The sequence below is a fragment of the Dreissena polymorpha genome, chromosome 3 (genome assembly GCF_020536995.1).
Source record: "Dreissena polymorpha isolate Duluth1 chromosome 3, UMN_Dpol_1.0, whole genome shotgun sequence".
NCBI lineage: Eukaryota > Metazoa > Mollusca > Bivalvia > Myida > Dreissenidae > Dreissena > Dreissena polymorpha.
In genome coordinates this window covers 76,341,086-76,352,289 of record NC_068357.1, presented here as the reverse complement: position 1 = coordinate 76,352,289, position 11,204 = coordinate 76,341,086, and positions in this window count along the sequence as shown.

The following is an 11,204-nucleotide window of genomic DNA, read 5'->3' as shown; positions in this document are numbered from 1 at the left end:
TTGCCTGTATCTAGTTGTAATTACCATGATATTGATAAAATTAAAACGTTTTTTTTTCATAAATTAACATTACATGTTTTATTTTTATCATTTAGGTAATATATAATTGTATCATTATCATCATTAAATATTCTGAAAATAATCTAAATTATCATGATTACTTTAAAGTAGAATTTTTAAATTTTCCTCACTATTTTTAATGAATTTCCACATTTGCTTGATTCAAAATAAAATGTATTAATAAGGGTTTCAGTTTTTAATTTTTATCCAATTTTTAGTTCGATTAAATTTAAAGTACTAACTACATACATGTATGTGAAATGCTCTTGAGTTCGTTTTCTGGGCCTAGAACCAGTACTTGGGTGTCTCTTGGAGATTTCTTAAGAATGCTCCCACACTGGGGATCAAACCAGTGACCTCCAGATCATTAGGTGGACACCACATCCATTACACATCAGCGACCTTTAATTAGTAAATTACTTTAGTATTGCAGCATTATATAATATAATGTTGCTACATATTTTTGGAAAATGATTAATGTGCAGTACTAAATAAATCTAAATGCATACAATTTTAATTGTGTATATTGTGTGATTATTAGTTACAAATTCACTTTTTACAGGTATACTGGATTATGAAAGACTGATAAACATAAAATTGACAACTCATCTCCCCAACGATACTTTGTGTGGCCCATTCTCAGAACAAACCCATAGTCAGTGAGAAAACTACAGTGTAAAAAGACCACTTGATTGTGACAATTATGGCTGACCAAGCAAATGTTATCATTTAAAATAAAGACAACTTCCAGTTCAATATACATTTTATACCAATTATGACATTGACCAACACAGAAAATAATTATAAGGTTGATTTTCCCAAAATTGACTGTTACAATTGGATACTGTTTTAAGCTTCACTCTACTTTGTCTGAAAATAAAAGTCCTAAATGATGTAATAGAAACATACATATTTAATTTTTAGTTTTACAAGTATATATATATATATATATATATATATATATATATATATATATATATATATATATATATATATATATATATATATATATATATATATATATATATATACACACATATTATTATATCTTTTTATCGATGGCCAATCAATTTAAGTTTAACTAATATATATATATATATATATATATATATATATATATATATATATATATATATATATATATATATATACATACACATTATATACTACATGTGTATGCTTTGATTTTTTTCTATTGAAGCCAAATTAATATCCCATTAGATAGATAGATAATATCACAGTATTCCTTGTTTGTCTGCAAGTACTGCAGAAATCATGGATTATTATTTTACTGAGTCAGCCTTAATCTTTATATTATAATTGTTAAAACAGATTAAGATGTGCATAATACAATTGAGGACTCATCAAGATTAAAAAATAGTACATGTATAAATTAATAAACAATCAATAACAATCAGAAACTGTGCATTTTTCCAGTATTGTGTGAAAGGATTTGAAGTAATTATGTGTTTTTGAAATATGATTTATGTGAATTTGAATTAATATATAAAATTTAGTGATTTTCTCAGACAAAACTGTTAATTACATACCAAAGTATTCAGAATGTAATATTGTAATATTCATTCGAATTTTTTAGTACAAAAAGCACTTTTCCCTGGCATTTGTATTTATAGTAATTGCATATTTTATTATTCTGACAGCATTTATAAACTGTGTTCATGCAAGCATGAACACGGTTTCATTTGTTGAGTATTTAAACCCTGGCCCTGTATCGCTCCACTGCTGAAAAAAGGCTGAAACAAATTTCTCTGCATGTGCAAATACTTAAATATAGGCCCTATTTAAGCACATGTACACTTTTGTGACCTTCTGGGCTGGGACTACTATATCTCACTTCATACAAAATGTGGTAGCCCTAGGTCCTAGAGTTAAGGACAAGAATATTTTTAAAGTTTTCACAAAATAAGCAAGATATAAGCGTATAATTATAATGTTCAATTTTGTGACCCGCGGGTCAGGATCAAATTTGACCCAAAGAATTTGAACAAACTTGGTAGAGGACTATACGATGTTATTGCATACCAAATTTGGTAGCCATAGTCCGAATGGTTTTCGACAAGAAGATTTTTAAAGATTTCACAAAATAGGCGCTTTATAAGCGTTTATTCAGTTTTGTGACCTCCTGGGGCAGGGTCAAAGTTGACCCCAGAGGCATTATTTGAACAAATTTGGTAGAGGTTTATTAGATGTCACTACATACCAAATTTGGTAGCCCTAGGCCCAATGGTTATGGACAACAAGATTTTTAAAGTTTTCACAAAATAGGCCCCATATAAGCGTATGTTCAGTTTTGTGACCCCGGGCAGGGTCAAATTTGAACCAAGGGGCATAATTTGAACAAACTTGGTAGAGAACTATTACATGTCACTACATACCAAATTTAGTAGCCCTATGCCTTATGGTTAAGGACAAGAAGAGTTTTAAAATTTTCACAAAATAGGCACTATATAAGCATATAATTGATTTTGTGGCCCCAGGGACAGGGTCAAATTTAACCCCTGGGGCATAATTTGAACAAACTAAGTAGAGGACTATACAATGTCACTACAAACCAAATTGTGTATCCCTATGCCTAATGGTTATGGACAAGAATTTTTTTTAAGTTTTCACAAAATAGGCATTATATAAGCATATGTTCAATTTTGTGTCCCTCGGGGCAGGGTCAAACTTGATCCCAGGGGCATAATTTGAAAAAACTTGGTAGAGGACTATAAGATGCCACTACATACCAAATTTGGTAGCCCTAGGCCCAATGGTTATGGACGAGAAGATTTGTAAAGTTTTCACAAAATATACCCTATATAAGCATATGTTCAATTTTGTGACCCCCGGGACAGGGTCAAATTTGACCCCAGGGGGCATAATTTGAACAAATTTGGTAGAGGACTATTAGATGTCTCTACATACCAAATTTGATAGCCCTAGGCCCAATGGTTATGGACGGGAGATTTTGAAAGTTTTCACAAAAGAGGCCTTATATAAGCAAACTTTCAATTTTGTGACCCCCGGGGCAGAGTCAAATTTGACCCCAGGGGCATAATTTGAACAAATTTGAAAGAGGTTCACCCCAGGAACATTCCTAAGAAATTTCATCAGAATTGGACCAGTAGTTTAGGAGAAGATGTTTAAAGGAAAAGTTAATGCACGGACGCACGATGGACACAGGACCTTTGGCCAGTGGAGCTAAAAATCAAAGTAAACATTAAGTTTTGATGTAAAATCTGTTTTTATATGCAAGTGTCTATTTCACTTATAAATTAAAACAGCATATTATACATTATTGAAAAGATTATTCCAAGCTTGATGTCATATTTCAACTTTGCATAGTGTAGTTAATTGAACATTGTATTGAACTGTATGGGCAGCTATATTTTTTAATTTATGTATGTTGTATTATACAAAATGCATTATTTCTACCACAAGTAACCATATAAGGCCTTCTGCTACTAAATAGGCACTGGTATGAATTTGACACTGTTTTTGATGCTCATACAAAACTTTAATTATTACTTCACTTTAGTATATTAAATATTTTCAAGTTTTTGTTCAACATTTTTTGCAAAAGAGTGTCATAATGCATTTGAAAATATACTTAAAACAAACTAAAAATGCATTTTAACATACCTTTTTCCTGGTAAAGTGTATTTGGGATGATAAAAAATACACTTGAAGAGTATTAATGCTGGAAAAATGCAGAAAAAAATACATTTGTTCCTGTTAGAAGTGTGTCTGGTCTGCATTTTTAAGTGTATTAAATGCACATCAAATGCAGATAAATACAATGCCAATACTGTTACATGTATTGTAATGGACATAAAATGCACTTGTTCTTGTAATTAAATGCTTTAGTGAATTGGAATAACCTTTTATAACGTTTTAACAATTAATACCTTTTTATATAAATTTTCTTTGAAATGTGACACTTAATTGATTTTTGCACCACTAGTAAGAGATATAATTTGTGCTCATAATGCTTTATCATTACACTATATAATATCATTTGTTGTATGAAAATTACCCGTAAAATTCATGTGAAAGCTCAAGAGATCAAAAGCAGCGTGCTATACCCTGCTCCTTTTTACATGACTTGATGGTATTTAGTCCCCAATTCTACATGGCCAAGGGCAAATTAATGTGCAGATTTGACAAATACTAGTAAGTCATAACTGGGATCCAATAGGCAGACTTTCATATTACTTGTATTTAATTTAAATCATGATCTGAATTGCTCTTTGGCAAATCTTCGTTGGTCACAGTATTCAACTGAATTTTGTTCACGTTGTAGTGATATCAGACAACATCTTTCTTCAAAAGTTTAACATGATTGCTTGGTTAATTTAGAAACAAGATCAATGCATCATAACATAAAATGAAAAATTGTGTAATAGTAAGAATGGCAGCAAAAAAGCACTAGATTATCTGCCTTAAATCTGAGACGTTATGTTGATGTATTGGAATTTCTCATAAATAATGTGTTCCATAGTTGTAAAATTGTATAGTCGCATGCATGAGTGTTGTCAATGTCACAATATCAATTAAAGCCTTTAATTTACTAAAACAATTTGAAGTTTGATGTGTGATTTTTTCAAGATCTGTTATATATAATTATAATATATATATATATATATATTGTTGAAAAGTTAACATGCAATAAGTTTACTGTAATTAAGTGACAAATAGTTTTACTGATTTGGTTGGATGCATATATATGCAGATATATCATGGTTTGTGCAGAGGACAGTAGCAAAAACAAGAGCTGTCTCCGTTTTTTTTTAGGATGACATACGCCCCCGATAAACACTTTGATAGAAGTAATGAGCATTTTTCAAAACCTAAATGCCGACCCTAAGTTCAAGGTCAAAGGGGTCAAAATTTGTGTGTGTATGGGAAGGCCTTGTCCATATACACATGCATACCAAATATGAATGTTACATCTGAAGCGACATAGAAGTTATGAGCATTTTTTCGAAACCTAAATGCAAAGTGTGACGGATAGACAGACGGACAGTGCGATCACTATATGCCCTCCTTTGGGAGCATAAAAATGTGTTTCACATTGTTTTGGTAAATTAGTCATGTAGTTAAAAGAACAAAATCATCAATTATTAAGTTATTGATTATAAAGTGTTGCTGGCATATTTGATGCATTCATCTAGCTATAAGAAGGTCCCTGTTTTATCCCCACTGGCACTGAGCGAGGGTTCTCAAAATCTTTAAACAATATGAATAAGTACATATAGGGTCGAGAAAGCCTTGTTGATATGGGGCTAAACACCTGAAATCAAAGCGACCCAGGTTAAAGGCCGAGGCCAAATAAATAAACCAGAGGCCGCATGAGCCTGCTATACTCTGAACAAGTATTGTTTCTTCTCAGAAAACTGGCTTAAGTGTCTTACTAAGCTTTAGACTTCGAGTTTCAGTGCAATCTATCTAAAACAAATTGGTTAAATTAAATAATAATTTGTAAAAAATAAACATTCTGCACAAATTCAATTATTTACTTTACCTGTGTGTATGAATCATTTCAGTCTTGATGGTTAGTGAACTATGTCAAAAGCACCATAGCTATGAAACACTTGTATTTTGAATATAACAATGTTCCACAGAAATGATACTGATGATAATTCTACACGATCATGAATTACTAGATATATTTCTAAATTCCATTTCCACCAACAATTCGGTTATTCCACTAGGCATTACCAGTTCAAATGCTTCGTACACTGTTGAAAATAACACTATTTCACTAAACAACCGTGACACATGTACTCAATTTTTCAACTTTTCGCAATTAAAATTGTCTCCTACTGTTATTGTTGTTGTTGTACTTTTGAAAGTAGTTCGAAAGATGGCGACCATTAACCCAGAGATTGATTTATGAAATAAATCGTCTGCTGATCCAGAGTGAGGTTGTTCACGTTGGTCTATATTTGGACAAACGTGATTCCAAAATATTTTACTGGTTGAAAATATATTTTTAGATACGCTCTTTATAAAAAGTTTGTTTATAAAAAAATGAAGGTAAATATGTAAAACATAAAAAAGAAACAATATTGAAAAAATGAATTTCGTTTTCCCATGACGCGGAACGGTAATCAACATGGCGGACACATTGCAACGGGACTAATGGTCATAATACACCAAATAGTTTCCCTATATAATTCAATGTAAAAGCGACAACTTTGAGCGAAAATAAATGCAACATTTTGCACATAGAGACCCCCATAACCATACCTTTTCTTAAAGGCCATTCTAAGCGGAATCGATTAATGCAATAAAAAAGATATGTCATGTACAATGCAAGAAAGAACTTGACACAAATCAAAATCGACTGTTTTTGCAACTTTTTTTTTCGGCCGTTTCTTAGTGGAATGTAACCTTTTTTAGTGCAATGGTTTACTATAGTCTTCAAGTGTATCATATTTCACGGATTCAGTAGTGAACACCTATTCATGCCCTACCATTATCTCCGCAAGATAACACTTGAATAATGGTAAAAAGTGTAAAACATGCCTTCCTGTCAACTATGATATTTTTTTAGAGAGTACAGCCCTACATGAAGCTATCATTTAGTGTATTGTAACCTATAAGACAACGTTTACTGTTAACATCGCGAAAAATAAGCACTTCTCGATAATTATAAACCTATTTTCTATGTGCATGCCAATTTTCAGACCGATCTTTCACGTAGAAATGCTTGAAAATGCATTTTATTATAACGCCTGATAAGCCATGTGGCTTTTGCGTTCGGAGCTTTGATTTATAACGGGCGTTTAGGCGTAAAACGATTACCCTAAATAATTACAATCGGTCAAAATACTGGAATATTGTTACAAGCTATGTAGAAAAAGAAGTAAACAACTATTAAAACGTGTTCATGAGCTCTTTCAGCACAAATTGTTGCGATTTGAGATGCTCAAAACGAGTTTTTGTACATTTTTTTTCTTATTTTCCTCTGAAAACGTATTTTTTTTTCTTAAAAACTCACGATGCTCCTTTAATTCGTGAAACAAACGCATTTATTCCGTGAAATTTGCCAAAACGCATCATATCTCACTAAAAAAATGATGATTTTCTATAAATACAGCACCTTTGTGACTAGGCCTGGTTTTGCGTTTAGGTCATAATACACCAAATAGTTTCCCTATATAATTCAATGTAAAAGCGACAACTTTGAGCGAAAATAAATGCAACATTTTGCACATAGAGACCCCCATAACCATACCTTTTCTTAAAGGCCATTCTAAGCGGAATCGATTAATGCAATAAAAAAGATATGTCATGTACAATGCAAGAAAGAACTTGACACAAATCAAAATCGACTGTTTTTGCAACTTTTTTTTTCGGCCGTTTCTTAGTGGAATGTAACCTTTTTTAGTGCAATGGTTTACTATAGTCTTCAAGTGTTTCATATTTCACGGATTCAGTAGTGAACACCTATTCATGCCCTACCATTATCTCCGCAAGATAACACTTGAATAATGGTAAAAAGTGTAAAACATGCCTTCCTGTCAACTATGATATTTTTTTAGAGAGTACAGCCCTACATGAAGCTATCATTTAGTGTATTGTAACCTATAAGACAACGTTTACTGTTAACATCGCGAAAAATAAGCACTTCTCGATAATTATAAACCTATTTTCTATGTGCATGCCAATTTTCAGACCGATCTTTCACGTAGAAATGCTTGAAAATGCATTTTATTATAACGCCTGATAAGCCATGTGGCTTTCGCGTTCGGAGCTTTGATTTATAACGGGCGTTCAGGCGTAAAACGATTACCCTAAATAATTACAATCGGTCAAAATACTGGAATATTGTTACAAGCTATGTAGAAAAAGAAGTAAACAACTATTAAAACGTGTTCATGAGCTCTTTCAGCACAAATTGTTGCGATTTGAGATGCTCAAAACGAGTTTTTGTACATTTTTTTTCTTATTTTCCTCTGAAAACGTATTTTTTTTCTTAAAAACTCACGATGCTCCTTTAATTCGTGAAACAAACGCATTTATTCCGTGAAATTTGCCAAAACGCATCATATCTCACTAAAAAAATGATGATTTTCTATAAATACAGCACCTTTGTGACTAGGCCTGGTTTTGCGTTTAGGTCATAATACACCAAATAGTTTCCCTATATAATTCAATGTAAAAGCGACAACTTTGAGCGAAAATAAATGCAACATTTTGCACATAGAGACCCCCATAACCATACCTTTTCTTAAAGGCCATTCTAAGCGGAATCGATTAATGCAATAAAAAAGATATGTCATGTACAATGCAAGAAAGAACTTGACACAAATCAAAATCGACTGTTTTTGCAACTTTTTTTTTCGGCCGTTTCTTAGTGGAATGTAACCTTTTTTAGTGCAATGGTTTACTATAGTCTTCAAGTGTATCATATTTCACGGATTCAGTAGTGAACACCTATTCATGCCCTACCATTATCTCCGCAAGATAACACTTGAATAATGGTAAAAAGTGTAAAACATGCCTTCCTGTCAACTATGATATTTTTTTAAGAGTACAGCCCTACATGAAGCTATCATTTAGTGTATTGTAACCTAATGCGTTACCTATATCGGTAAGTTTTATTTGTAGGTTGTTTATGTATGTGATGCAAAATATCGTAAAAACATATGTCTAGCTAATGTTACATATTTTGCATTAAACCAACTTTAAATAAAATTTGTCTTGGGTTAATAATGATTTGTTTTTATTCAGTTGCTATGTGTCACGTTGAATCAATTTAACTGTCAATGCTGTGAATAGACTTAAGTAAGGTCAAAGCTCTCCCTGTAGTACAATGTAGTACACTATCCAGCGATGCACTGGTTAGAGATGCGAGTTCAAGTCTTGCCAGGGAATTGTCCTTCTTTAGTTACTTTTGATGCATTGAATAAGCAACGAAGAACATTAACTCATGTGTGATGATTATTTCCCTTAGTTTTCATTTTGACATTAAAATCAAAATGTCTTCTGCATTAACATTACAACATATTTTAGATGCTGTTCAAATTTTTGACCCAAATGTTACACCCAAGACAAAACAAATTGAATGTTTGCAGACAATATTGTGTCATAAAGATGTAATTGTCAATTAACCTGTTGGCTATGGTAAAAGCCTTATTTATCAATGTTTGCCAATGCTTTTATCATCTGTATCCAGTTCAACCAATGTAGTTGTTTTAGTTGTTTCTCCACTGACAATTATTCAACAAGATCAAATGCAGATTCTTGCTGAACATAACATTAAAGCTTTTTGTTTGCCTTTTGGTGATGAGTCTGTTGTCAGTAAAGATGATCAGCAAAAACTTTGTAAGGGAGAATATTCCATAGTCATGTGTCATCCTGAATCTTTACTTAATAATACCTGGGGAAAAGCTCTTCTGAGAAATGAAGACTTCACTAGCAAAGTTCATGCTGTCGTGATCGACGAGTGTCACATTGTAGAAGATTGGTATGTTGTTTTTTTCAATTTAAAGTTTGTATAATTATATTTGATCGAGATACATTGTGAACTGAAGTACCTCTGTTTGTTTTATGTATACAGAGTTCTGAGTTAAAACAAGGTGTTTAGTCACAATTCAATAATGCCTATGGTCTCGGTTTCTGCTGTGCAAGTTAATTAGCAAAGCAGTGTTTTTTCACCCATTTGAGAATAGGGCCGGGTACCGTTAAGTTGGGAAATATCGCGTTCTTTTGAGTAAATTTGGGAAATTAATGTTGTTGATTTTATGCTTACAAATACTATGCAATTTAAGTAATCATTTTAGTCTAGAATCATATTTATTTATTTACCACAAGATTATATCAGAACATACAAAAAAATCCTTCCTATCGACTCCTTTTTTTGAGAATGTAAACAGAAAAGGACAAGTTTTTTAAGCAGGCCTTTTCTGCTCCATTTTTGGAAAACGCCACACTGGAATTTTGCGTCGTACAAAACATTTTGGGATAAAAATACTTGCAAAACTGGCTAATCGCATGTAAATAGTGTTTCTTTTGTTTCTTAGAAGCCGTTTACTGGTAAATAACGACTATTTTGATAACATATTATAACAATTTTACAAAATATTATGAACATGTGTGATAAGTGCAGTTTTTTTATCTGTTTTTTGAGAAAGGGCCTGGCCTTTTTAAGGTGAAACCAATCTTGTGAAACGCCGGATTTTGAGGAAATAACATTAGTCTTAAATAATCAATTTAACATATTTTATTGTTTTTAAAACAAATTCAAGGCAACAGCTATTTTAATTATTCCATATTTTCTATTTTTTACACTGGATCAGGTTATCTTATATATTAAATGGTTTACCAAAAAAATACTTTTAGAATTGGGAATTTTTTTCTCAATTGGGAAAAAAACAACCAGATTTACATTGGGAATGGGGCCAAATTTTGGACCCGTTTCATAGCGCAAAAAAGGCCTGTTAGGCCTTAGCATCTCAAATGTTAGTGCTTTGCTATACAATGCTTTGCATACTAGAGTGGTCCTTTACAAGAAGTCACTAAGAGTTGCCAGCTGTTATGCATTTATTATCACAATATGTCAACAGCTACTTAGTACATGTATCATTTGTATAACAAATATTTGGTCCAAGTATATACATGCTTATTTGAAATTTTTCAGGGGAGAAGAATTCAGAACCTCATTTCAACATCTGAAGACCTTGCCATCATTTTTTTCTAATGCCTCTTTCATAGCTCTGAGTGGTTCCTTGACAAAACATCAAATAAAAAAACTTCCAAGTATTTTAGGTCTACATGAACCTGCAATCGTTGAAGAAAGCCCCGACAGATGTAACATCTTCTTAAGCAAAATTCTCAAATCAAACCAAACTGATGTTCATCAAATAAATGAAGAAATCTTTAGAAAGGAATGTTATGGTTTGAAAAAAGATCAATTAAATTATCCTGTTACATTAATGTTCATGCCACTGTATTACATTAGCCAAGCTTCTGCATATCTTAGATTTTTATTTGGTTCAAATGACATTACAAAATCATGTTATGCTGTGTTGTACTCCAATCAAGACAAATGTGTTTTAAATTACACGATTAATGCATTGAAAGCAGCAAGTCCAGTGATTAGATTGATCCTGACTTCTTCAGTGGCTGGC